The sequence below is a fragment of the Struthio camelus genome, chromosome 3, assembly GCF_040807025.1.
Source record: "Struthio camelus isolate bStrCam1 chromosome 3, bStrCam1.hap1, whole genome shotgun sequence".
In the NCBI taxonomy this organism is placed as follows: Eukaryota; Metazoa; Chordata; class Aves; order Struthioniformes; family Struthionidae; genus Struthio; species Struthio camelus.
Window position 1 is genome coordinate 120,090,515 of NC_090944.1, and position 26,315 is coordinate 120,116,829.

The 26,315-nt window shown below is 38.6% G+C and overlaps 1 long non-coding RNA gene across 1 annotated transcript in view; it reads left to right on the forward strand.

The window, feature by feature from the left end:
* Nucleotides 1–20,437: 20,437 nt before the first annotated feature.
* LOC138066865 (uncharacterized) overlaps nucleotides 20,438–26,315 on the forward strand; it is a 117,796-nt gene continuing 111,918 nt past the window's right edge. The window contains exon 1 of the long non-coding RNA XR_011140465.1: nucleotides 20,438–20,612. This is a non-coding gene — a long non-coding RNA (uncharacterized lncRNA). The remainder of the gene's footprint in view (nucleotides 20,613–26,315) is intronic.

Below are 26,315 nucleotides of genomic sequence, written 5' to 3' on the forward strand. Positions count from 1 at the left end.
CAGTCATAGTACGTAGTTTGTTGTCCGTCTCCTAAAACCACTTCTTGTTGTTCCCTACCAGTAGGAGTTTGAACGCGCCTCTGAGTTAGTGACTGTTGTCCATGGGCTCAAACAAAAGTTGTTGCTCTGAAAACAGTGGAACTGCTGTATTCAGTCCTCACAAATAGAAAAAGTTTAAGTGTGCATTTATTCCTTTTTTCTGTCAAATCCCTGGTTCCTTGTACATTAGGCTGAGTTTGACTTTCTCGCGTTGTCTAATGGTGATCTACAGAAGCAGTCCCTTAAATACTTGGGTTTCAAGCCTCCTGCTCATTTCGGCTTGTATTTTTCCGTTCCCTTTAAACGCAGCAGGAAGACTGTTTAAGGAATACAAAAAAATAGAGCAAATGGAAAGGCAAAACACCCCTGTGTCTGGTTTCTAATTACATTTTTCCCATTATCTGTTAATGCATTATAATACAACAAACTCTGTTGAACCCAGTGTTTTTCCTACATGGCTCTCAGGATAGAAATATCATCAGCTGGAAATATACAGATGCTTTACAAACATATATATATATATATATATATATATTTTTTTTTTTCTTCTTGCCTTCTAAAGGTGAGTTTTGTAATGGAAAGCAGAACTATTTCTAATGAGTTGCAAAAAGTTTATGAATGCTAGATGAAGCAGTTTTTCCTCTTCCTAAGCCATGTCACAGGTTTCTGGCTCAAAAGAATATTCAAAACCTCTATTTAATTTCAGACAGAGTGATGTAAAATTAAAAACAAAACAAATCAACAATAACAAATGAGAGATAATGAGATTAATGGTAGTTTGTTTACTAGCCTTATGAACTAATGAAAGCAATTGCTATCTAAACTGGGTGGCTATTTTGATTCCGATGAAGAGGCGAAGCAGAAAAAGCTATTACTTTAGAGTAAGAGGTCTTAAGGTTGTTATTATTCTTGTCTCCTTTTTGCAACATCTCTCATTCAAACGGCCAGCTGATTTGTTTGAAATAAAAAAAATTACTACTTTGCTGCTTGCAAAGTACTGTTTGAGATTTTTTGCTGATACTGTGCCTGGAGGCCTTAGGAGAATGTGGTTCAAGGAAACAGCTATTGGATGCGCCTTGCACAGGAGTCTGTGTAGAACCAGATGAATCCTGCGGTCTAGCAACGCAATACTAATAATATTTATGTCACAGTTGATTGCAAAAGGCCAGACCAGTCTTCAGGGTACTCAGCGTGATGCGTTTCAGAAGTGTGAAGTTAGGAATGTGTAGGGTTTGTTCTTCCAAGATGCCTCTCATCAATTATTTGTGGTAGGAGGAGTTGAACTCGGTTCATCCAAAATGTCTAAGCTCACTTAGACCTTGATTAATATTCCAGTGTCCTAGACGGTAGCTATTCCTTGCATAATACAACAGCTGTTCCTTGTAGCCCTTGTTCTTGTGCTGTGTGTAGAGACAGCTGGTCTTACACCCTCGAAACCCAAAGCCAAGCACTGAGCAGTTGTGCGGACTAAAGCAGCCCTAACAAACATCTCCTTGAGGAGCCTCTTGTCTATTTAGACTGATGTTAGTTGGTGGGGTAGTTGAGCAGTGTAAAAAATGAATGAGAGGAAATGAGAAAAGGAGGAGAATTCAGCAGAGGATAGAGGTTGCAATGAAGGTAGCAGGAGAAAAGGTAATGGGAAAATAAACAGTGAATGGAAGAACAGGAACCACTTTAGAGTCTGGTCCTGTCTCTACATGTTGGAGTGGAAAGATGTGTCATTGACAGTAGGTATATGTGTATGTGTATGCATATATATATGCACTAATAAATAAGAGGCTACATTGAAAAGAAAAGACAAAATGAAAAGCAAAGTTAGAAGGGAAATTGTACTGAAGAAGTGGAGGAAGGTTCTTTTAAGACAAAAATAGTGCATATTAAGATTGTTAAATATAAAAATTAGACTGTAGGACTGTAGTTATTAAGAATGACTTAGAGAAGCGGACTATAAAAGGGTGAAAACAGAGAGTGAAAGAAGAAACAAGAAGAAAATGTAGGTTACATGGTGCATTAAAAAAATGTCATAAAAAGTTTTTGCAGGTATTTGGATTTCAAATGGAATTAAATTGCACTAAATTGCTTTGGTTTTAATGAAGAAAATTAAAATAGATTTTTGGAATTATTAATATAGATTCACATTGTACTTGTGATCTTTCTAATCATCTTTCTAATTTAGCTGTTCTTCGTTTGCTTGATGATTGAATCAGTTCTCCTTACCTCTTTCTTTCTTCGAGGTATGCCTAATGCACAAAAGTTGGAATTAATTTAATGTAGGACGTTCAACTAAAGAGCAGCTAGAAGTACATCTAAGAAAGTAGATTTTAAAGCAAGTCAAACATTTAAAAAAAACACCCTTAATTTCTGGTACTATGCACATTTTTAACAGTGCAGCATCATCTTCTTTAAAGCAAGGACTGCAGTGCTTGAGATTGTCAAATATATGTTGCAGTAGTGAATTAAAAATAACCATCAACAAGGCTATACTTAGCAAATACTTCTGTAATGATTTTGCAGCCAAGGTACTAGTGAAGGAATGTTTTTCAAAGACTATTAACTTAATGCATGAAACTGTAATGTGCCACCAGTTCTACATGCAATGAAAATGCCAATAGTTCTCATAGATGACCATATTCTCCCCACCTATAGAAACAAGAGGTCATTCAATAAGTAGCAAGCACAATTAACATCTCATAGGAGCAGAAGATCTTATATAGGTACAATATGAAGTACACAAACCTTTTCATATACAATATGTAGTCAGTTGTTTTTGTGCAGTCTGAGTAACTGAAGGGAGATCCACGCTCGAAAGGAAGGTAGAAGCTAATTTTGCTCATATGCGATAACTTTGATTGAACAATCTGCTCTTGGAATTCTGCCTGGATACCCGGTCTCAAGAAGAAAAAAATCAACCTTGTGCTTTGAGGCTGTTTTTCCTTTCCTGGTTTGTTATTTAATCATGGAGGAATTTTACATAATACAATGGTGTCAATTGTCTTATAATTTGGCCATTTTGTGTTTGCAGCCATCACCCAAATAAAAGTTGTGTTTTCCTTGAAAATGTAGGCTTAATTGGGAGTTCTGCTGTTCTTGAGACTCCTGTCTCCTTTGTAGGCCTGGATTAAACCTGATTCTCTAAACCCTCTGATTCCAGTTTGCTCTGGTAATCCCTTTTGACAAGGTTTTATTCAAATCTCCTCCTCTGAAGGTACCAGCCATTCTTCTGACCTCACTTTTTGGGTTTGTCACCTATTCACTTTCTTGTGGAGTTTTATTGCCAGATCGTGCTTTGACAGAGGGATAAGCTTTGTGGTTTTTGGGTTTTGTTTATTCGTTTTAATTTCGGAGAGGTACACTGGTAAGGATCCGTTGTTATGTATGTTTTGAGTCTGAGAGCTTCATATTGTGAAAACTCTAACAAAACTCTCTCCCTCAAGCTATGAAGAAGTTTTCTGCAAAAATCACATTCTGTATGAGCTAGACTTCATATTGATTGGAAAAGAGCAGCTTTCTGGCTTTCCTGTATACACGACTCTACTGAATTTTAGATATAGTGCAACTCTACATTTACAGGGAGGTAATGGTTCATACACAAGTATATATCTGTAGCTGTAATGTGTACTTTATGTAGTGTTTACTTTTCATGACTTTTTAAAGCTAAATTACTTGCCATAACTAATATAAATTACATGTGTGGAAACTGCAGGTCACTTTTCACTCCAGGAACTCAATTTGAAGGCTTATATTCACGAGAGGAGGAAATAGGCACCCATCTAATCATCTGTCTCACAACCTAAATCACAACCTTAAAGTACTTTGTGCCTGAAGAAATGATCTTTGCAACCTCTTCATCCTGATTTCTTCAAATGGATCAGTCTCTAATGTGAAGGGGAAGGCTAGGTGACCAGTATTGCTGCTCTTAGGTCATGCTGAGAGTATTAGAAAATGATGGTGCAGAGGGAGAATAAAACAATTACAACTTCATGAATAAATCTACTTCTGTTCTTTAGTTAGTAAGGTTTTTGAGGCATCGTGGACAGTCTTTTTATTTTGCGTTTTGTCAGGCACTTTGCAATATGTGTGCAAAAGCCAAAGCAGTATTAGATGCATCCTCGTGCAGCGGTGTAGGCAAATGGGATTGGGACACAACCATCTCTAGGCATTGGAGGCTGTTAATGAAATAAGTCAAAGCTGGCACTGTTAATTCAACCTCTCTTGAAATCCATGGCAGTTCTTCTCATGCGTTCAGTGGAAGGTAAACAGGCTGGTGTTATGAAAGCTTTTGGAAATCATGTTCTTAAAAACATTCACGACTTAAATATTACTTAAAAAGGACTGTACTCCAATGATGACATTTTAGGCTCTATGTGTCGGTATCTCTGCACAGGTAATACTCTAGGTACATACAAAATATAATAGCCATCATTGTACTCCTATTAGACAAAGTGTTTTTGCAAAGGCCATGTTATCTTTCAACACTTTATGCTCATGACTTTTTTTTTTCTCTCCTGCTTGTTCCTACTTTGCTATATTTAGCACCTTTTATATAAAATAGAATGCAAAAATGTTATGTTTTCTGAAGCATTAGCCTCCAGGAATATTTTCCTTGCACAGACATTTCTGGTTGTCTATCTGTGGTATAAATTTATGCTGATTGCAGTGAAAGGTGGTTAATTCATGTCATTAGCAGTCAGCTTGTGAGGTTTTTGACAAAACTGCTATTAAAGTAGGATAGGATTTTTACCTGGAGTACAGAGGGTTACCATAAATTACAAATGCTGTTTTGCTGAGATAAAGCAAGCATTCTGAACATGGAAATGCTATTATTAGCAGGTACCTGTGAGGAAAGTGTGTGTCGATTTTGTAAATTACTTTTCTGTGAAGGAAAATTCATTTCTGTATGCTGGTTGGTTTGGAGTGAAAGATAAGGTCTACTTTGATGCCTGGTCCGTGCTCCTTTTCATCAGAATCTTGCAATGTTGTTAAAGATGCCTTTAAGTATGGGAGCTATGGACATTTCTCGAGTTCTTTTATGTCTTTATCTTTCACTACTTACCCATGAAATGCTAGGATATATCCTTTCTTTGATATCACTACTTTAAGTTTGATTGGGTGGACTATTGGGCAAGGAGAAGAGAGAAAATTGCTAACTGAGGTTTCCTTACCTACTGCAAGCAAGTAGCTTATTTTAGATGTTGTTATTATGGTATGTGACATACAGGGAAATTATTTTTCCTGGCTTCTAAGATTTTTACCTCTAATAATCTGGGCAAAAGGATTTAAGAGGGAATGTAAACTGTCTTGAGTGATTGATGTTGAGAAACACCAAACTGAATCATGCTTTGTAAATTTTATTCTGAACATTTGATACCCATGCGTACTGTCTCTCAAAGGAATGTAAACAAAAGGTATCAGTTAAAAATTTCCCGGCTCTACCCTTATGCCGAATTAGTGTAGCAACTCCTGGGAGTTGCTGATGGGCATGCCTTGCAGCAGATGGAAGTGGGTTTACAGCCTCACAGTAAGAACAAGAGACGTCCCCATAACTGCAAATCCCAAACAGACTGTAGCAACATTTCCAGGTGAAGATTTTTGGTTTACAGTGTTTGTTCTAAATAGCAGCAGCAACAATAAGAATACTTTTACCAGGAAAAGTGTGTGTTGGGGGGAAGGGGTCTAGAAATGGAAAACCAGTTTGTTCTTTGGAATGCAGTTTTGATGAAAAAAAAACACCTTCAACTACCTTAATAACGTTATTTATGTGGGGAGGGTATTGCTGCTATTTCCAGTTCAGAGAAACTCATGTTCTAATATCCCTCCTTTTTAGAAGATAAGGATTGTAACTGCTCTGACATGCTGTTTATATCCTAGCACGCAGAGTTTCTGATCCTGTCTTCAGAATCGGAGTGAACTGTCCAGTCGCATCGCTGACTCTTAACTGAAGGGATCCCATATTCATTTTGTAAGCAGAGGCCAAGCTTATCAAATCATGCGGTCAGAATCAGAGCCTGAATCCAAACCACCCTCACTTTTTCCAGACTGAGACTCCAATGCAGCACAGTATTGTTCCAGAACAGCAATGCGTAATCTGTTGCCTAGTGAAAGGCAAAAACTTAAAAACTGATGACTGTGATGAGCCCTAGGAAAGATGTCCGCAAACAACAAGGCGAATGGAATTAGGAGTCCCCAAAGACCCTGAACTACTTGTGTGCTTGTATTTTGTATATGCAGTATTTCAGGATTTCATGGCTTCCCACTGCAGTTATTTGCCTAATCCCCAGACAGTACTTTCTCTGTGTGAAAGACAGTCATTGAGCATACTTATTCATGTGAGGACAGTTTTATACAATATCTGACTGTGGGCTAGAACACCAGCTGTTGGGCTCCACTGAGGTGCGCAGCGCTCATCTGTACTTTGTTTGATTACTTTTGTTGTACTTTAGATTTGTTAACTCTTAAAAAGCCCTACATTATTGTCCAGTTCATACTCAAGTTGCATCATTCCTTTTCTTGTTTTCAATCTTCTCTATATACTTTAAGGCAAACAATCTTTTCCTCAGGCTGTCAGTAGGGTGGGCTGGTATCCTCAAGAACATTGTAAAAGTAATATATTGAGCTTCGTGTTTGATAAGAAAATGTCTTATAATTTCTATGGCTGTAACCAAAGTAAGGTAGAAACTATTCAGAACATAGAAATGATAGCATGTAATGTGTTTTGATTTCTTTAGTAACTATGCAGTGACTGATGAGCAGAAATACCCGGGTGTCTACAAGGAGAGCTTTGGATGAGGCAACAGCTTGCTTCTAGTAGTCTATTGTGTTTCTGTGACATAGTATATGTATAGGTGCAGATATATGTGGTGGCATTGCCCAGAACCATACAACCTAGGAGATGGAGGCTCTTTTTGCAATCTTTAAAGATGACTGACATGTTGCTATTGATGATGATCTTATTGCCAGGTTAGATGATAGACTTTTGAGAGTAATACGTTGCTTGCAAAAAGCAAAGATCTGAAGTAACTTCAATACCAATCAAAGTAATTCTGTGCTGCCCAAAAGCATTTGACTGTCTCCCATTTCTAAACAGTGAGCATGGAGGTATCATTGTACTTCACTAGCTGTAAGCATTCATTTCATAATAGCAAGAGATATTTTTTGCAAAGGAGTCAATACTCAGAACTCCTGCTATATTCCTGCCACTTGTAGCGTGCTTCCTGTTGCTTTTTGGCCAAGAAAGTGAGCTCATGATGCTGTAATTAAGTAATAACAGTATCTTGTTCCATTTTCCCATTGTACTGCTGAAGCCCAGTTCTTTATATATGTCAACACCTAGATATGTTGTGAACTCAAGAACTGTATTTGGTGATCTCTAAAATGTCTTTACTTCATGGTTATTATGCGATATCTCACATATCTGGTACATACATGATATGTGCTTACCGAATATAGAAGGGAAAGAAGTCTTGCTGCAGAGCAAAGAAGCACTGTGCCAATAGCAGAATGCGTTTTGACATTCCTCTTAAAGATGGGAAGCTGGGGGAGTGAGAAAGTACCTGAGGACCTCTGTGGCTTTTTGATACCGGATGAAGGTAGTAACTTGTTGGCTTTTGTTCCCAATAGTGCTGTTAAGGTATGATGGAGAAAGTCACTGGGAAAGAAGGGAAGCTCTGTCTGGGATATTGCATGCTCCCTTTCATAGGCTTGGATAAGTGAAACTAAGTTTAGGAACACAGAAAAGCTCCTGGGAGCTTATTTGCTCTGATTGCTAAACCTTTTGAAGTGTGCTTATTGCTATAAGGAAGGAAATCTGGAAAAGGTCAAGTATGAATTAGGTGAGAAATACAAAAAGGAATTGCTTGAGGTGGTCATTAAATAAGACAAAAATGAGATTCAGGAAAAAATGGAACAGTATCACTGAAAAGGTGAAATGCCTCAGCATAAATCAGTAAAGACAGTGAAACTGGAACTAGTCTCTCCTGCATGCATTGATTTTTGTAGAGGTCCATTTCCAATCTGGTGAAATTGATATTTTGCAAGAGTCTCGTATCACAGTCTACATGTCTGTCTGTGAAAACCTTGTAAAGACTAAAGGTCAGTCTATCTGTCTCTGTCTACTGTATTTATGCACTTCTAACACAACCATGACCGTCATGTTTAGGCACTAGGAGAAATGATCAATGTTATTGTCTCTAGTGTTGGAGAATATCTAAAGCCTTGCTGCGTTAGCCACTATTGTGTGACTGAAACAAAGACAGCCCCTGCTCCAGGGAGCTCTCAGTCTAGCGTTTGAGACAATAAGATAGCAACAGATGAGCAGGAAACAAGGGTATGGTAAAGGTACATCCTTGCAGATTGAACAAGTGTTCAATGCAGCTGCTGGTGGCCTGGAGCACAGAAGTATCAAAGTGTTCATCTCGGGTGGGACCCGCACTCTTCGCTCTTTATCTCCTGGTGTTGGAGAGTATCAGAGAAATGCTCTGGGACCTTTCTGATAGTCTGTTGCTTTGCAGCCTGCTTTAAATGTGAAAAGTCTTGCAGTCCTGCTGATCCCTTGATTACTCACACTGAATTATTCTGAATGTAAATTGCAGATGTATTTCTTGAGCTTTCATCTTATTTGTCCCCCTTTTTTTAATAGTGTAGAAAGGCCACTAACGTGGAGCAGATAATAATTGCTCTGAAGATGGCGCCAGGACACTGTGTTATCTCTGTGATCATTCTCAGAGTGGAATAATACGAACAAAAACTGCTGAGCACGTTACTTGGGTCTTTGTGATATTTGCCTTTGAAAGTATAGGTTTGTGTGAGTAATGTTAGAATCAATATTAATATCTGCTGAGATGAACAAAACTAACAATGTAATAGAAAAAATAAATGTTAGCCTGTACCACAGTTTTCTGTGGGGAGCGTCAAAAAGCCTGTGAAAATCTGCAAGGACTGATTACATCTCTGAATTTTAGACTGGTGCCACTGTTCTCAGTCTGTTATTATTATTTATTTTCTTTCTTTTCTTCTTTTTATCTCTCTATGCAGTTGAAGCTAAAGGTCCTGCAGAGCTGGACATCTTTAGTTAGTGTCTTTATGAATGTGTATAGCTGGTTTCAGTACTTAATTGCCTGATATCTTCAACAGAGGATGAGTAACTACATTTTTTGCATGTGCCTCTTTTTCTTTAGTTGCAAATAAAATATGTTGGGTATATTAACTGTACACTTTTTGATATTTGCAAATGCTTTAAAATGGGAATGGCATTAAAAAGTTATTTACAAGAGAAGGCAGGGATGATGCAGTTTTTGTTTTGCTTTGTCTACATTTGTTTATATGTTTGAACGTATTCAGAGGTCCAGAGACGAAAGTAAATGCTATCTGCTCTATCTCTTAGTGTATGTGTTCAGTACAAGCCTAGAGCTAAGCTACCTGGACAACCATTAGCAGTGAAGCTGAATATGGGCTGTATCTGCCCATTCGGGTTAGTAGATATTCATTCTGGTGACAAGTCCACCATGGATAGCTGGTATCGAGTTAGCTCAGATGTGCGTGAACATGCTGCCGTCACACTTAATTACGGTATAGACCTGCTCTGAAGAGACACCACCTCATAGCTGCTGCCTGCAAGAGGTTTGACTGAAGCTTCCTCTCGTGGTCCATGAGCTCGGGGAGCTCCCCCGGCTCTGGCAGCTCGAGCTACCAGTGAGTTACAGCATGTCCTCAAACGAGCACACTGCGCATAGCCATGCCTCCCCTTACCAAGCCAGAGGAGGAAGTTTCACAGCTGCTTTCCCGATTACTATGACAGGGAAAATCCATTGTCCTGTGGGGAATGGAGGCTTTGTGCAGTTCTGGGCACTTTAATCCAGGGCTGGATGTCTTTGCCTATAAAATATAGCAAGTAGAATTGTGAAAGAAATGGCTGAAGGGGTGTTTCTTCGAGTGAGGAAAAACTTGGGAATTCAGTCAAAGCTTTTTATTTTGCAAAACATGGGGACAGAAGCAGCAGCTGCTGTAAATTGGGTGAAGCTCCTTGGAAGACAGTAGGGAGATGCTGATTTATATCTGCAGCTGCATCTTGTCCCAAGTTTTCAAATTAGGATATTATGCATAAACACAGTGAGTTGTTCTCCTCAGTGGTGTGGGAGGTACACGTTTTGACCCTCTTGACCTGCAATCTGTTGGCAGTTTTCAGCAATTACACACTTCATATAAATGATAAATGACTAATATTACAGAATGCATTAATTTTACACTCTTTCACCTCTTGGTAGTAATTTTCTTGCAGTAAAACTATATCTTGATTTTTATGAAACGAATAAAAACTTTAAAGACAAATGAGTAAAGATCACAGAAATGGCCTGGTACAATTGTCATCCTCTGTGCATTACACTTGTCTCCAGCAGTAGCTCAATAAACACACCAGGGTGACTCCATTACCCATTAATTATCGTGGACTGAAAAGAAAGGGCATCCTACCTTGACCAACCATCTCACGAGGGTAATTTAGTTTTTCTGCAAATTCCCCTGGCCAGAATTGTTTGATGTGGAAGGAAGTTCCCTTGCGCTTCCCATTCGGCCGCGTCACCCTGCTTTGTGTTCAGGCTGCCATTCCTTCCTTGTCTTAATTGTTGGCCCTCGGCAACCTGTCTGAATCCTGCCTGGCTCATGGGCTTCTCGCAGAGCTTTCTGCAGGTAGAGCTCCAATCACGTGGCTTTGCCACTGCAACCACCTCCCTGCCTTTTGTGGGGCATCAGCCATTGCTACCAGTAAGCGTCCCTGACTGAATGTCACTTACCTCTCCTCTTCACTAAATATCGCGGAGGCATAAGAACCTTGCCTAAGTGCTGAGTCAGGCCCCTGGGCTTCCCGAAATGATTACTGGTGCAGGCCTTTCTGGATTCGCTTTGTGTGGCCGCATCACGAGATGAGCCAGCAGCTTCGTGGCAGTATGCTCCAAATGCTCTTTTATGTAATGTTCTTTGCAGTGCTGTAGTTCGTTGCTGCCAGTTTCATCGCCTTCTATAAAGCTTAATTTAATTGTTCTTTAATTACCTGTTTGGATTAGTATATAAATCTCAGATGAAAGCTGTAGGCAGCATAAATAAGGGTATGGATGTCACAAAACATTGCTGCTTTCCGTTTTCATGCCCCTCTCAGGGCTTACACTGAGGAGAATCTTTGCTGCTGTTGTAAAGACTTTCAGGAAAAGGAGGAAGGTTTCATGCTCGTAAACCTTCTATGTTAGGCAATTTTCTAGAAGGAGCAGCATGGAGAGAATTATGTTTATTCTGAGTTCTCTAAGCTATGTCTATAGTATAACTATACTTATAAGTTACTTTGCATTACTTTGGTGCTTGTCAAATCACATGAAGAGAAGGAATCTCTGTTTAGCATATGAGGTATTATCTAAGTACTGACAGGGCCATGAAAATTTCTATTTAAAAGTATCTCTCTTGATAAACCGTGTTTCCTGCTTTGGGAGGGAGCCAAGGCAGTATTAATGTTTACTCAAGTTGCTAAGCTAGGTTCTGCCTTGTAAGCGGTCACACATACCTCTCTCTTTGCCACCTTCCCAGCTTCTGGGAAGTCCTGAGACGTGTGCTTTCCTTCATGGAGTGCAAGGTGCTCTTGCCATCTCCCCATCTGCCAAGTGGGTATGGGAAGCTCTCACATTCATTTTACATTTTCAACATGAGTCTTTAATATCTTAGCATGTGATACATTTACATGCATTTTTCCTTCAAAAATAATGCAGTTTTACTTTTCAGATAGGTTTCTAGCTACAGGAAAGTGCATGTTATATTAAGGATTAAAGACAAGAGGAGTATTGATCGTAAACTGAACTGGCATCAGCAGATACTTTGTTGACTGTTGTTTACAATTAATTATCTTCTTTGCTAATGTTACTTTTATGTGATTTTGCTTTTTTTCTTGCCTTCCTGCCCAGATTTTACCCTATATTTTGTTGCACCCAGTTTCTGTTGTGTTTTCCTTCCGTGACCTCTTGTAGGCAGAGTAGATAGCCATTAACGTTAACCTGTTGACAGAATTTTAAATCCACAAGGTTCACAGGAATTCAGAAAAGTGCAATATCAATTTCCCAGCTGTTATTGAATCTGCATTTACAAAAAACAAATACACTTGACCTTTTCATGAGACTTCTTTCTAAATTATTTTCATTGAATGCCTCAGTGCAATTCTGTTTATTGGAGAACTGTACAGAAAGACTGTATGGAAATTAGGTAATTGCACTTTGGTCTTCTGAGTCTCTAGACCCCACTAGCCTCTGCTAGTAAGAGTGGGACAGAGCTACGTTTCCACCTTCTTCTACATATTAGTCCTGACTGGTTCCTGACTTGGGTACTATGAAGAGAGCAATAGCTCTCTTGGGGTGCTGTTGCTTTTCTGTTAGTGCATCTAGGGGGGCACTTGTACCTATGAGCCCAATCTGCCCCCTGTTAGAACTGATGAGATTTCTGTGAGGAAACACATCTTAACGTAATACATCAGGATTGAGATGTATATTAAAGTATCCTGACTTAGGTTGCCAACTCCTTGAAGAGGAGGATATTAGAAATCTGATATACCCTTTCTACTTATAATTTGGCTTGCATTTTACCCCGATCTGGCTAATGAAAGCCCCAAGTCAATTTTTTTTTTTTATTTTGAGACAGTTTCTGGGTCATTGCATTGTCAGGATTCTGCAAGCCAGTGAGGTGCTGCAGCACCACAGTGACAAACTCAGGCCTGTGTTCACTTACTTAAAAATGTGCTTTCCTCTGGAATGGTGTCTTAAAATGTTGTAAGCATCTGTTATTGACCCTGACATTGCATTTTTAACTTTAATTTTCACAGAACCTGTAGCTGGGGCCAAGTTTCACTTGGTGATGTCCCTTTAAACACAAAATTATGCCTAAGTAAAAAATGGGAAGACAGATGTTGAACTAACCTTCACTGATTGCATTCTGATTGCCAGTTTTGTTGTCTGTCTTCAGACATTTAAAATGGCCATATGGGAAATCAACAGTGATGATCTTTATTAAAGTACCAGAAGCTAGGTGCTTCACCCTACACATCCTTGCAGGGGGGGAGGAACTGAGCCCAATTAGAAAATTTATGAAACTGGCAAAACACCCTGATCACTTAGAATCGCAGAGGGCTGCAGAGTGATCAGAAAACCTGACAAAACATTAGTACCATTGCATGTTCTGTATGTAAATTAATCTCAGAAATTGAGAGGTCCACAAGCTTATTACATTTTAATCTTTTTCATGTGAAAATTTTGGAAGCTGTATGTTATTGAATGTAAAACGAGAGAGCAATTGGTAAGAGAGACCTTGGAAACTTTTGATTATAAAGAATTTTTTAGGCTTTTTTGTCATTGCGTTTTGGATAAGAAGTCATGAGCTGATTTGAAAGCTGGCTTTTTGTCATGTTAAGACTGACAGGGTTTTGTTTAATGCTTTTTAGAAAATAGGAGCCACAATGATTTGAGATTCTTTAAATCACACTAAAATGGTTTGCAGCTGGTGTGGAAAATAAGACAAAGAAATTCAGTCATTGAGGAAATGATGGGTTTTGGTTTTGGTCAACTAGCTGTAGCATGTTCTTAAGTTAAATGTATAGCTACGCTTGCAAAAGCAGCTAGTTTCACTGCACTAGAAAGTGAGATTTTTTATTTAGCTGCCCAGTCAATTCAGCATAGGCTGTCAATATGTCTCAGTTCTGTTGAAATGTTCTTTAATGTTTCTTTTCCCTCTTGCTGCAGTTGTAGATTTGTTTGCTACGTTTATTTTGGTATTTCTTTCTTTGGTGCCCCAAAAGAAATTAAATAAAATTTGTCACCCATCTGTATTGTTCTGTTTGGGAAAAGATGCTGCTACTTTTCCCTTTTGATTTTACTTTATGATTTGTCAAGGGGTTTGGTGGAGTTGTAGATACTGTTGTACTTTGTCCCTTGGTTAAAGACAAGTTGTCTATACCTCCAGTTCGATCCCCACAACAGGAGTATTTAGAATACATAGGGTGGTAATTAGCCTCTGTAGCTTGTAAAATATAGGAATAGCCTGCTTTTGTTCAGCTTTTCCTATGTGTTCGCCCCCCCTGCCCTTACCAATGCCTGTGCTATAGAAGCCTGTATGGAGCTTTCTGCCTGAATGTGTTTATCATCACAGAGGGGTAAAAAGTCATCTAATTCATATTAACTCAAATATCCTATATGGTTCCCTGTTGTCAACAGCTGGATGATAAGTCATTGAAAGTACATTAGGCAGCTTTCTAATTGGATATCTTCATTGCATCTAAAGCACATAGTGCTTTTTTGTTAATAAAGAGAAAGCAAGCTGCAGTCAATTTGCTGCAGATGATACTGCATTGCCACTCTTATGCCAGACCTCTTAAGTCTGTTGTACCAGAGAAGGATACAAACGTGGTATGTTGTAAAAAGTAACATTTAGCTGTGATTTGGTAAAGTGTTATCCTATTTATTTTAAGTGTCAGGTAATTATCAATTCATTTACTACCTATTGTAATTCCATGAATCATAATGAATGTATTTGCATAATAGGTAGTATCACATGAGCTCAATTATAATTCAGTATTAGCTAAATGTACCATGAAAATAAGATGTTTCCGGTAAAGGTAGGCTGGAATTGATATATAACCTGTTCTATGTATGGCGCATCACTAAAGTATGCTAAGGAAATTGTTCCGTTTGTGGACTTACTGTCGAAGGGGACTATTTTGCAGCCCTGAGGTTCATCTGTTTCCTGTCCCTTCTCCCTTGCCCCCCAGTATAAAGATTTTCAGCTATGTCAACCTTGTAGATGAAGTTATTGCATACAGCCCAGTCAAACTTGTCCTTCCTGTTTAGTTGATATGTCAATGCTCAGTTAGCTAGTATCATGAGGTGGTCTTTTCTAAAAAGGCAGATTATTGCTCCAGTGATACTCCGAGACCCGCACACTCTTTGCTGACTGACTGAACTGAGGAGCTGTCACACTGAGGAATAGTCTACAGAGGATTGCCTCAGCTCTGGGTAGTTTTCTTTAAAGCTCTTTGTTGTAGGACACAACCTATTCACAAATAAAATGATCTGTAAAATGACACGTAATCCTTCCTGGAACAGGGGTCAGTGCTGCTTGACAGTGTTGCAGGGTTTGGCATGAGCCTGCTCCCAGCTGCCTCTGTTGGGTCTGCTCTGTGTATACCCTGCACCTCTGCTGACCTGGGAGCTGCTCTGCTCCTCTCTGCTGTCTGCTCAGCCACCGCCAGGTGGTCTCTCTTAGTTGTCTGCTGCTGCTTAAACTAAGACGATCTCTCTTTCAGTACCAGATATAGCATGTTGCCGTACACTATACCACATATTCCTAGCTTTACATTTTTTTTTGTTAGTCCTTGCAGATGGTCTAGGCATCTGCTTTCTCTCAGGAGAAATGTGTGTTCAATCCTTGGCAACCTTCCTCTGAAGCATGGATGTCCTGAAGGTGTTGCGTCAGATAAACGACTAGTGAAAGGACCATACTGAGTTTTTGTGTCAGAACCAGGACAAAGACAGCAAAATTAGGTAGGAACTGTAGGGACATTCGGTTTGCTATGCTGTAAAGAAAAGGATCACGTTTATGTCATTACTGAATCAAACAGTCATGCTGTGGAGGGTAATCCATGAATGTTGCCTCACAGGCATGTGAAATAGCTTGACCAGGGGCCAGAAACTGAGTGAAAGCTCCTCCTTCTCCAGTCTTGTTGCAAGGAGTTAGATCAGGGTAACCAAGAGTTGTCTGGTATCCTTTTTACTAACCAGTGTTATTTGCAGTCCCCAGTTTCTAAACAGCCTGGCATTGGCAGACTTTGCTTCACCACTCCATGTTTCCAGTGAATGACCAAAGGTGATCCACCAGGCTTGCCAGTGTTACCCCACTGCGGGGGAAAACCCTCTAGCTGCACTGATCGTCATCAGCAGTTCAGCTGCTGGTACTCCTCCCTAAACTACCCCCTTTGCCATGTCAGAGCTGCTTCTCCTGCCCCAAACTCTCTCTCCTATATCCTGTGTTCTGTGCCTGTATTACATGAAGAGTTATGTAGGCAGAAATGAAACATATATGACTTTGCATATAGAATAAGTGAACCATTTCAGCTGTAGTTTAATGTGTTTTGATGACATGTGCTTTTGCAATAATAGAGTAGCTAGAATAAACCTAATGTGAGCAAAAGCTAGTTTCTGGGATGCATCTGAACAGTTCACACCTCTCATTTGGTTCACTTACAAGTTCAACATATTTTCTGTGGCAGAAGCAAGACTTGCTTGTGCAGTTCCAGTTGCCTGAAAATGATCAGTGTGTGAACTGTTGTGTCTATAACAGATTTATATAATTCCACTTCTCACTTTGTAAATGTATCCCATTTCCATACCAAATATGAAATGCTAACTTTCTGGCTAGCCCAGTTGATTTTTACTTTGCCTTTGAATTATTTTAAAGATACTGAAATTGTGGACAAAAAGAGTTATTTCCGCAAATACAGTGTAGTTAATGGTACCTCAAGGATTATTTAGCCTGATCTACATTCAGGAGACAGCACTGCAATGGCAAAAGGCTAACACAGTTGACAATGCTTAATTTGTTTGGACTCATGTCACCGTTGGCTTTACAATGTGGCAGGAGAAATACATTGCAGGAATTGATGAAGTAGTGCTACGTTTGCTCAATACTAAATCTCTTTACAGTAGTTTAGGGCAAGCCTTTGCTTTTCTATATGCAAGGTAAAGCTTTTGAGTTTAGTCTGTGCACCCTAGCAGGCATACAATTAAAACTGTTATTTCTAATTTAACTTGACCAGCTAGAAAGCAAATGGGCAATGGAAATCATATAGTGTTGCTACTGAATTTGGTGAAGTTAGAGTTGTTGCAAGTAAAAGACTAAATGTATGTTCATTGCATATGTTACAAGGTACCCGTACAGTATTTATACAACAGATGTTTTTGCTAAACATATTATTCATAGCTCCCTTAACTGGGACAAGCACTGAACCTTATAGGATGAAGTTGCGTATACCGCTATACTTGGGACAATAGTATACCTCGCGTTAGAACTGCACTCTGGTGAGAAGTTATTCCAGTGTCTATACTATTACTAGCTAGCTCTTTAGGGAGTGGCATCTCCCTAAGGGAAGTTACTGTTCTGAAATTGCAAGAAAATTCTTATTCTTTAATGGAAATATCAGCTTATGTTTTCATAGTTCTCTTTGGCTTGATTTTAACTAAAAGGTGTGAATTTCTCAGCCTTGTTTCTTAATGTGAAGTTTGTGCCTAAGGATTAAGAGAAAATGGAATACTAATGTACACATGAATTTCACAGAGGATTATTCTATGGTGTTTTTACTCAGCATGTTATTTTTATTTTCAGTATGTGTTTTTGAAATATTCCTTAAAGGTATTGTGTTTTGTTTTGGTTTTGATCTAAATTGCTTTTCATGGGATGACTGCTTATTCAGGTTGATCACAGTTCAGCAGATCCTACTGTGTAGGAATCAAATTCACTAGATGATTGCACTTTCAACGTAGTGCCAAACGTGGTCATAAGCAGCACGGAAAGCCCTGGAACTAAGAGCTGTTACCATGATGATTTTTGCACTGTGACCAGAAGTATTGTCACATCTGACCCAAACACTGATGATTTTGAATTATCTGTCACTGGATAACGTACAGGGACCATCAGCTCATCTTGTGCAAGTTATTAGCTGTCTATGGGTAATGGGGTTATTAGCTGTCTGCAGGTGATTGAATCACTCTTTGGCCAGCTATCATCTTGCACTAGCTTACCTGCAAAGGCAGGAGAAATTCTAGATCAGGTCACGTATCTTTCCCTTTCTTATTCTGTCACTGTCCTGCTCTCAGTGAAGGGCAGAGCCTGTGGCACGTTTGTCTCCGATCTGTGGTATGGCATTTAAGAACTCTGTGAGAGGGAAACTCTCATGTAAATTGTCCAGTCACTAAATGAGAGGAAAAAGAACAGAGCTCTCCTAGAAGTCAAGCCCTGAGAATTAAGATCATCTTCACGTGCCATGTGATGCTCAATGTAGTTTTTACTGATCTATAAAAAGTGAAACTATGCAAAAAATGTTTCTTTATAACAGTAATTAAGCTTTTTGTCTAGAGCCTCTCCTTAGTATTCTGTATTGCTATTGAATAATTTGCCTCATAGTTTTAGGGACGCTTTGCAGCGTCTTCCATTCACAATCTAGTGATGCCAGCTATGTATCTACTAAGTCAGTGCTGGATGGCAATTGTGCTTTAGTTTCTTCTTTTCTTTGGGGCGGGGGGAGCGGGGAAACAGAGAGACTCCTCTTCCATCAGCAGCTGCTGCCTCAACTGAAAACTGCTATAGGTTACGCTGATGTGAAGAACAGTAACAACAGTATTTTGTCCATATATCAACTGGATCCCAAGTGGGCACCTGCACACCATCATTTGGCATCGTTAGCCCTGGAGTGGGGCAAAGGGGAAAAAAAGGAACAAATGACTGCATGTGACTTTGAGCTGGGTCAAGGCATTGCAGTCATCACCTACGTGCTTATGCAGCTCTTACCACCATGCATTAGATATACCAGTTCCAATAAAAGGCAGTTTGTTTTGCACATGTGACATAGTGTAAAGAAAGCAAGTGATTCTTTATTATACATGAACTCTCCACTTGTCTTTAGAACAGGATGCTTCCACAAAGAACATCCACCCTTAATTTTCCCTGCTGTTGTACATTAGTTTAAAATGTTCTGAAATAAAAGACTAAAATGAAATATCTATCTGAAATCATTTATGTCACTGGAGCAATAACACTTTTGTATAAAATTTCAAAGCTTTGTGAGAATATTGGTGTCTACTATAATCAAAGAGGAGAATACCTTCCTATCTCAGGTTTGCTTGTTCCAGCTTTCATCTTTACAGGATGGAATTTTGCAAGCTGAGGTTTTGCACGCAGCAAAAGTGCCTGAAAATTTTCAATTAAATAACCTCACCAGCCATAATTCTAATTAACCTCACTTTGTTCTTTCACTGGCAGAGCCTGGGAAGAATGCTGTAATGTGGTGAGACTTTCATACCCAGCTGATGGAGAGGGCCGTGTGCCACCTTGGCCTGGCCTGCTTTGTGTGTGGTTGGAATGGGACTGAGTCAGACTCATGCCCACGCCATGTAGCTTGCGTGGCACCTGCGTGCCGCACCAGCGAATGGCCTCGCGGGCCACCAGCGTCCTATGCTGACAACTCACGCAGGGTCTGCAGGCACAGCGAGTGCTCAAAGGCTGTATATTAAATGCATTAGAAACATTGACTTCTTTACTTTTTTAAGTTGTTTTACATGTGGGACAAGCACGTTTAAGTTCATATGTTTTTGGAAAAGGCTTTTTCATCTAATGTTACTGTTCTAAAGCAGGTTAAACCTGATCATTTTTCACATTAGCATTGACCCTGTAAGAAACTTCATAAAATCATGATACCAAGAACGTTTAATTTCCTTTGTCCATTAAGTTTCTACGTAGTGCCATCTGTAAATGGGAGCATCAGTGAAAGTTGACAGGAGAAGCTGCTCTTGCTTACCTGACGGTTTCTTATTCTTAGTCCTATAGCTGCTTATAGACATCTATTGTGTTATGTTAGTTTTAGTCTATGGGTGGCAGTCACTTTCTAAATTTCTTGCACAATGATTGCAGTCTTTCCTGCACTAGGCTTATCAAATTTGCTGTTAGTAACACACCTCAACAGGCAATCGATAAAATCAGAGCTAATTACATAATGTATTTTTTTTTAATCTGTCTGCAGCACAGGCAGATGTTAAATGAAAGCTTAATAAAGTGTGTCATCTTTTAAATAGGGATATGTCCTGGGATTTTATGCTGGACAAACTCTGCGCCACAAAAGGCAATTTCCATAGAGGGCTGCATGCATGGAAATAATGAAATAATCAGGCAAGCAATGCATATTTGAGCTAAACCTCAACAGTTATTAAAGATCTCTACAAGACTTTGTGAGCTTGTTAAGAAATGAAAGTGATACCAGGCAAAGGTAGCAGCCAGTGCAACTAGCAGGCCACTTTAAAGAGGATGCACTATCAAAACTTAAGGCCGTTTCTGGAGGTTTGCGTATGTATTCACTGAAAATCCATCATTTGCTTAAACAATGGCTCTTTTGGTGCAGAAATCATGCTTATTTACTTGACTTTCGTTCAGGAAATGGAGGATCTAGGCTCTGGACTGCTTCATACTGTGAAGAACAGTCCAGATTACGGATAAAATGCAACAACATTTGCTTTTTTTTTTTTTTTTTTAAACGTCATGCACTAGTGACCCCACATAACAACACTTCACAGTACTACATCTTATTTTTAGCTTTTTTATTCTTTTTTTTTGTTTTTCACAGACTCTAGTGACAGAGTGGTTTGGAGCTATATGTCTCTGAGTTAAGAAGTAAATGGAACTCGAATCTCAAAGCTGTCTGTCAGTGAGAAAAGGCAATGACCACAAAAGGGGAGGAAAATCTTAAACTCCACTGAAGTCATTGGAAATGATGACTTGGCACCACTCTACACATAACAGTAAGTGTTGTGAGACTTAAGTATTACAAAATGCTATACTTTTGCTTTCTCAGGAAGCTTGTGATTTCTGCAGGCTTGGAACTCTGCTTGCCACTTGTGTAAAAATTGTTGTCAACACTAAGCATTTACATGTCATGAGCTAGATCTTGGATATCAAGCAGGTAACAGTGTCGTTTAGTTTCTGAAGAGAATGTAGCTGAATATACTTTGAGGGAGGGAGGTGAGGAAACAAACCAAAGCTGAGAATTTCAGGTAGTAATATTAGTTACGTACTGAGGATTTTAGTAAGGTCTCAATTATTCTCAATTATTGGAGGACTCAAGCTATCAAGATTTGGTAACACTGGAAATCAGAAAATCCGTTCAGAAATTGAAGACAGGAGATTTTATTACACTGACTGGTAATCATTTGAGTCGCTCTTAAACTCACTGAGTCATTTCAAAGATAAGTTAGGTTAAATGTGAAAACTAAAGGATTCTAATAGTTATACTGCATGCAGGTTTAATAGCCCCAAACCATAATTGACTGAAATGAAATGTTAAGGTAGGCCTACCTTGGTGCGATGTTTCTTGTTTTTGCTAATATTTGGGTGGTTTATCATGCGATTTCTTAAGAATGAGATTTTTAAAATTCCAAATTTAGGTTTTTTTGAGACAAATGGAGAAATGAACACTGACTGTTTGTCCACTGGCAGGAGCACACATTAATATTGAGTCATCTGAAAAATCCCATCCCAAGCCTCTCAATTGTTCTTTTGTGATGTTATTAGTTATTGACTGACCTGGCCTCTGCTTACTGAGCCAGTTATAAAAACGTACAAAAAAGAAAAAGAGAAATAGCTTATAATAAATAACTTATATAAAATACTTGAAATAGTTTTGAGTAATCAACCTAGTGTTCATGATCAATGACTAGCGAACATTATGATCACCCTAATAAGAGAAAAATCGTATATGAATGGTTGTTTTCCAATTTTCGTTGTGAATATTTGCTTTCATTATTCAACTGTCGTTATTTCCTTCCCTAGGGAGTGGAAATGGCTCCCTGATCATCCTATTCCTTGTGCCTTTCAGTAACGATCTAAAAAGTTACTGGAATGGTTTGTTGTTCCAGTGCGTCTGAAAGCCAGTCTACCTGAACATTCAAACCCCAGGAAAAGATGGGAATTATAGCTAATGTCTTCTAGAAGCCTCCAAACACTTGTGCAGATTGTGAAAATGTGAAGTAATGTGACTTTAAGTTATGGCACGTCAGAGTTTTCTGAGGCTGGGAAAATATACCTTTCATGGAAAAGTCATTTTGAATGAATTTGCTATGAATTGAGCACCCCTTGCACAGTTTTGCCAAATAGGAGTACTCTGTGTTGGAAACCTGACTCAAAGAATTTTCAGCCAGCCTGGCAAAATCTTGCAGGGTATTTACGGCCCACTGGAGTTTATCACCTGTCTTGTCTGTTAGCCTTTTGCCCCTGCTGTGATGTTCAGTTCTCAGCTTAGCTGTTCAATCTTATTGCTGACAGCCTATGACTTACCACAAGGTGGCCTTTTTTCCCTCTATAGTTAGGCTGCAGAAGGTAAGTGCAATTCCAAGGTATCACCAGTGATCACAGCTACTTTTTAGGGGAAAACAAACAGCAGCAGTAGTGTAGCATATTCCTGATCTCTCCCTTCGGCATAGCCAATGGACAAAGTCCTCGATGGCAAATGCTCGTAAATAAGTATTGGAATATCAGCTTCGAGTTATTCCGCTACTCTTCCCCGCAAATCCCAGCAGCTTTCAGGATCAGAGATTTTTCTGAGATTCCCACTGTTTCATCCTTTTGCATCCCCACCGCAGCCTGCCCAGGTGAGGACTGTGTTCTCAGGATAGGCACGCGCGAAAATCTAAAACCAAGGAGAAGCTCTGTGTATCAGCCTCAGTTTAAGCCTTTGAAGAAGCATCAGACTGAAAATGAATTCCATGTATTAATTGGATTAATGTTTATTGTAGTATTTTTAACTCTAGAATGATACTAGTAAAGAACCTAAAGGCACATTGACCTTTTTTTGCTTCCCGGTTTGTGGAGTTTTAGCACAATCAAGGCATCACCTATAACTAATCAGATTCAGTGAGCAGAAGTGCTGTGAATATGCATTTTAATCAGAATTGCTGAAAATTGTGCTACAGGTGACGTTTTTACATGCTGAAAGGGCACAGGTCCCCAACTCCTGGAAATTTGTGAGGATTTCATGTGAAGCTCTGCTTTGTGTTCATTATAGTAATAATAATAAAAAGCCCTTAACATTATTTGATCTGGATTTTTAATGCAATAACAAGAAAATATGCCAGTCAGTGCTACTCAGAAAAAAACCCCTTAAGGAACCATAAGTGTGGAGCTGAGGGCACACGCTGTCCAGTAATTATATTTTATTTAAGCAGTGTATACAGACATCTTTTAAGATCTCACTATTATATGTGCCTAAATAAATGCAACTATTTTTATTGTATACAGTTTAATTTGATAATTAGTTGGTTTCAAAATTTGCCTCTCATTCTCTTTTCATTCATATTTGAATCTTGTGAAATCTGCAAGTGCAAATGCCTGAGAGAGAATTTCAGAGTCTTAAAAGCTCAAAAACTCTGAAAATCAACATTGATATTTTCAGAATTATTTTGTCAGGAAGATCTTTTCTGTTTACTCATTAACGAATGAATTTTAGATCAGGCTAATGGTTAGTTCCTTGTACTCTTGGAGAGAGACATAAGTCTGAAAAAGACATTAATTTCCTTTCTCAGGTGGAATATTCATTAATTTTATAAAGAGTATACTTGATGTTCAGGGGGTCGGACCATAACTATAACTCAATGTTTTAGGGAAAGCGGTGTATAGAGCACAGGATGGATTTGATGTGCTCACATAAACCACATTACTGAGGAGATGAGTTGCAATAGTTAGTACTAGTTGAAATGTCAAAAATAACGATGGTCTTAGGGTTGCATTGTTTTAGAGAATGAGCATAGGCAAACGTATTACCTCACAGATAGGCTAAGATGACATGAACAGTTGGGTATAATCTTTCTGTGTTACTTCCTAGTTTTGGGAATTGGAGGCTCCTAACGCACTTAAGCACAGTTGAAAATTTGACTGTGGATGTTGAATGTGTGAAATAAATCTGTGTTCTAATTTTAGTTGAATCTTGGCTCTCTTCCATTTGTTTCCTTTTCTTCTAGTCTCTCCCAGTATAACCTCGCTATTTCTAAAGCTTTCTAACCTACAGGGTACATTTGAAATCTGAGGCAGCTAATTTGTGTGTTCCATCTGGAGACAGTGCCAAATTTATCTGGCTGGAACCATCACGTTTTTACTAGCTTTTGATAAATCATAAATTTTCTCTCATTAGGCACCCTGTGATCAATTTTGAAGGTGCAGTTCATAGGAAGAAACAATGTTCTGTTCAGAGCAATTGTCCAATAGGAAAGGTTTCAGAGTTTGATTACTAGATCTCTGAACTCTAAACATGAAATAGGTCTAAAACATCAACTCTTAAGAGAAACTTCCTCCCTCTTTTGAGCTTCTCTGATGCTTACTACAAGCTAATTCAGTCATAAATGTTTGTCCTCCATGTTTCCTACTGTGGTACTATGCAAGTCAAACAGTCTAGTTGCATTTATGCTCCTCAAACTCACCTACTCCAGTTCATGAGTTAATGAAAGCAGGAGCTCAAAGACTGACGTGTTTCAGGGTGGTAGTATTATGTATGTTGAGTTCATGCCAGTATGAGCAACACATCCCAATTAGAAAGAAGTGACTGGAAATGGAGTGAAATGATGGCTTGCTGACTAGTGACAGGCGGTGAGGATGGATGACAGTAGGGGAAACTTCTCCTTGCTGTTGGGAGCCTACAGCTTACTGGAGATTGGGTACAAGAAATAGCTCAGAGGGATTTCTTTCAAAAAACAGCTGTTAGCTGACACTGGTTGACAATCCAAGACAAAACACTTGGATATGAAGTTTTCTACCTTACTTATTGTGCTGTAAAATGATTTGTCTGTCAAGTGCATGCTTTGGTAGACAGACATAGTATAATTAACTTATCACAAGATATACACGTATAGCAAATGCCTTTGTCAGTTACAAAATTAGTTCAAAGTTGGTTTCCAAAATCTAGGCAGGTTGGTATCTTCTGACAGGGTAGCGTAGCAAAGTTTTATTTATTTATGTATTTATTTCCTGAGGGCCATTAACTACTGCACAAGTAACAGTGGCTCCAGCTGAGTTCAGTTGGGCAATAATTGACTCAAATTTACTTGTTTTTATGAATGCTAATTATTTTGGTGATGCTAAAAAATTTTATATATCCAGTTACAACTGATGAGCTAACCAAATATATTGGGATACACAGGAACTGATCTCACCCTTATAAAAAAGTTATGTGGCATTTAAAGGAGGAAGATTGGTCTTAAGACCTGTTAAGGATGTATTCTGTAGCACGGAAGTAGTGTAGAGTGAGCTCCTGTAGAGACAGCTCTGTGCACTCTGAGTGAGACGTTTTACATCAGATGGAATGGTACCTTTTATTTGTAGAATTGTAAACCAAATTTTTCAAATTGTCTATCTATGCGTGAGTATATTGCATATTTAAAATAATCTTATGGAAAGATTAAATTTCCTTAATCTTTGTCATGAACTTTGTCATAAACTTTGTCATAAGCTCTTGAGCTTTATAAGGAAAGATGGACGTCACTTCTTAAAAAAAATGAAATAATTTAACCATTTGCCTATTCATCCATTGTATGAAAAAGTGATATCAAATCTTTAATGCATGGTACTTCTGTTCCTACATTCTTCTGTATCCTTTTGTAATAATCTGTCATTTCCACTACAAAATGGAAACAATGATAAAGATACTTAATATATCTTATAACAAAAGGTTATCTGAGATCTCCACAGCACTTATAAAAAGCTCAGCATACTCCACATAAAAGATGCACAGAGATGTGCGACTTGGAAGTCAAGTTCCTTGCTGATTTTTTAACACAAATTTTAAGATCAAGCCAAGAAACTTCTAAGTCATCCATAAAATTCAAGTCAGTAACTTCAATATGCAAAGGCTATTATTTATAAAGTATAAAATGTATGTGTTAAAACCAGAATGTACATTTTCTTTAAGCATGTTTCCTTTTATTTTAGTGTTTAACTATGCAAATACACAACTAGGAAATAGAATACATCATGGTGATATTGTTACATTCTGGGAAAAAGAACCCATCAAATTAATGATGTGCATGATAAGTACTTCTGAAATGGGTGACTTGGTTTTTCTGAAAGGTACCATTCCAAAGGAGCTCTGATCCAAACTGTGGAAAATCTACTTGTTTTTATTCACTGGCTTTGGTCTCTATTGGCTTAAGTTCTGGAGTCTCACACGGCCTTACATTGTGCATTGAGATTCTCACTCAGAAATTTAAAGAACAATTATGTTGTTTGTGTATGGTTTTTAGCACAAGCAATAAATTGGCCTGAGCAAAACTTGGCTAAACTCTTGAGAAGACTGTTAGCACTTATGGATTCTGAATAAATAATTCATGCTACTCTAATTGCAGGCTCTAAGGGATTATAAACTAGATTTTCAAGTTGAAATGCATATATATATATATTTTAAAGATGCACAAATTTAAAAGCCAAAAGGGAACCTGATGATAATCTAATCAGAACTCTTGCAT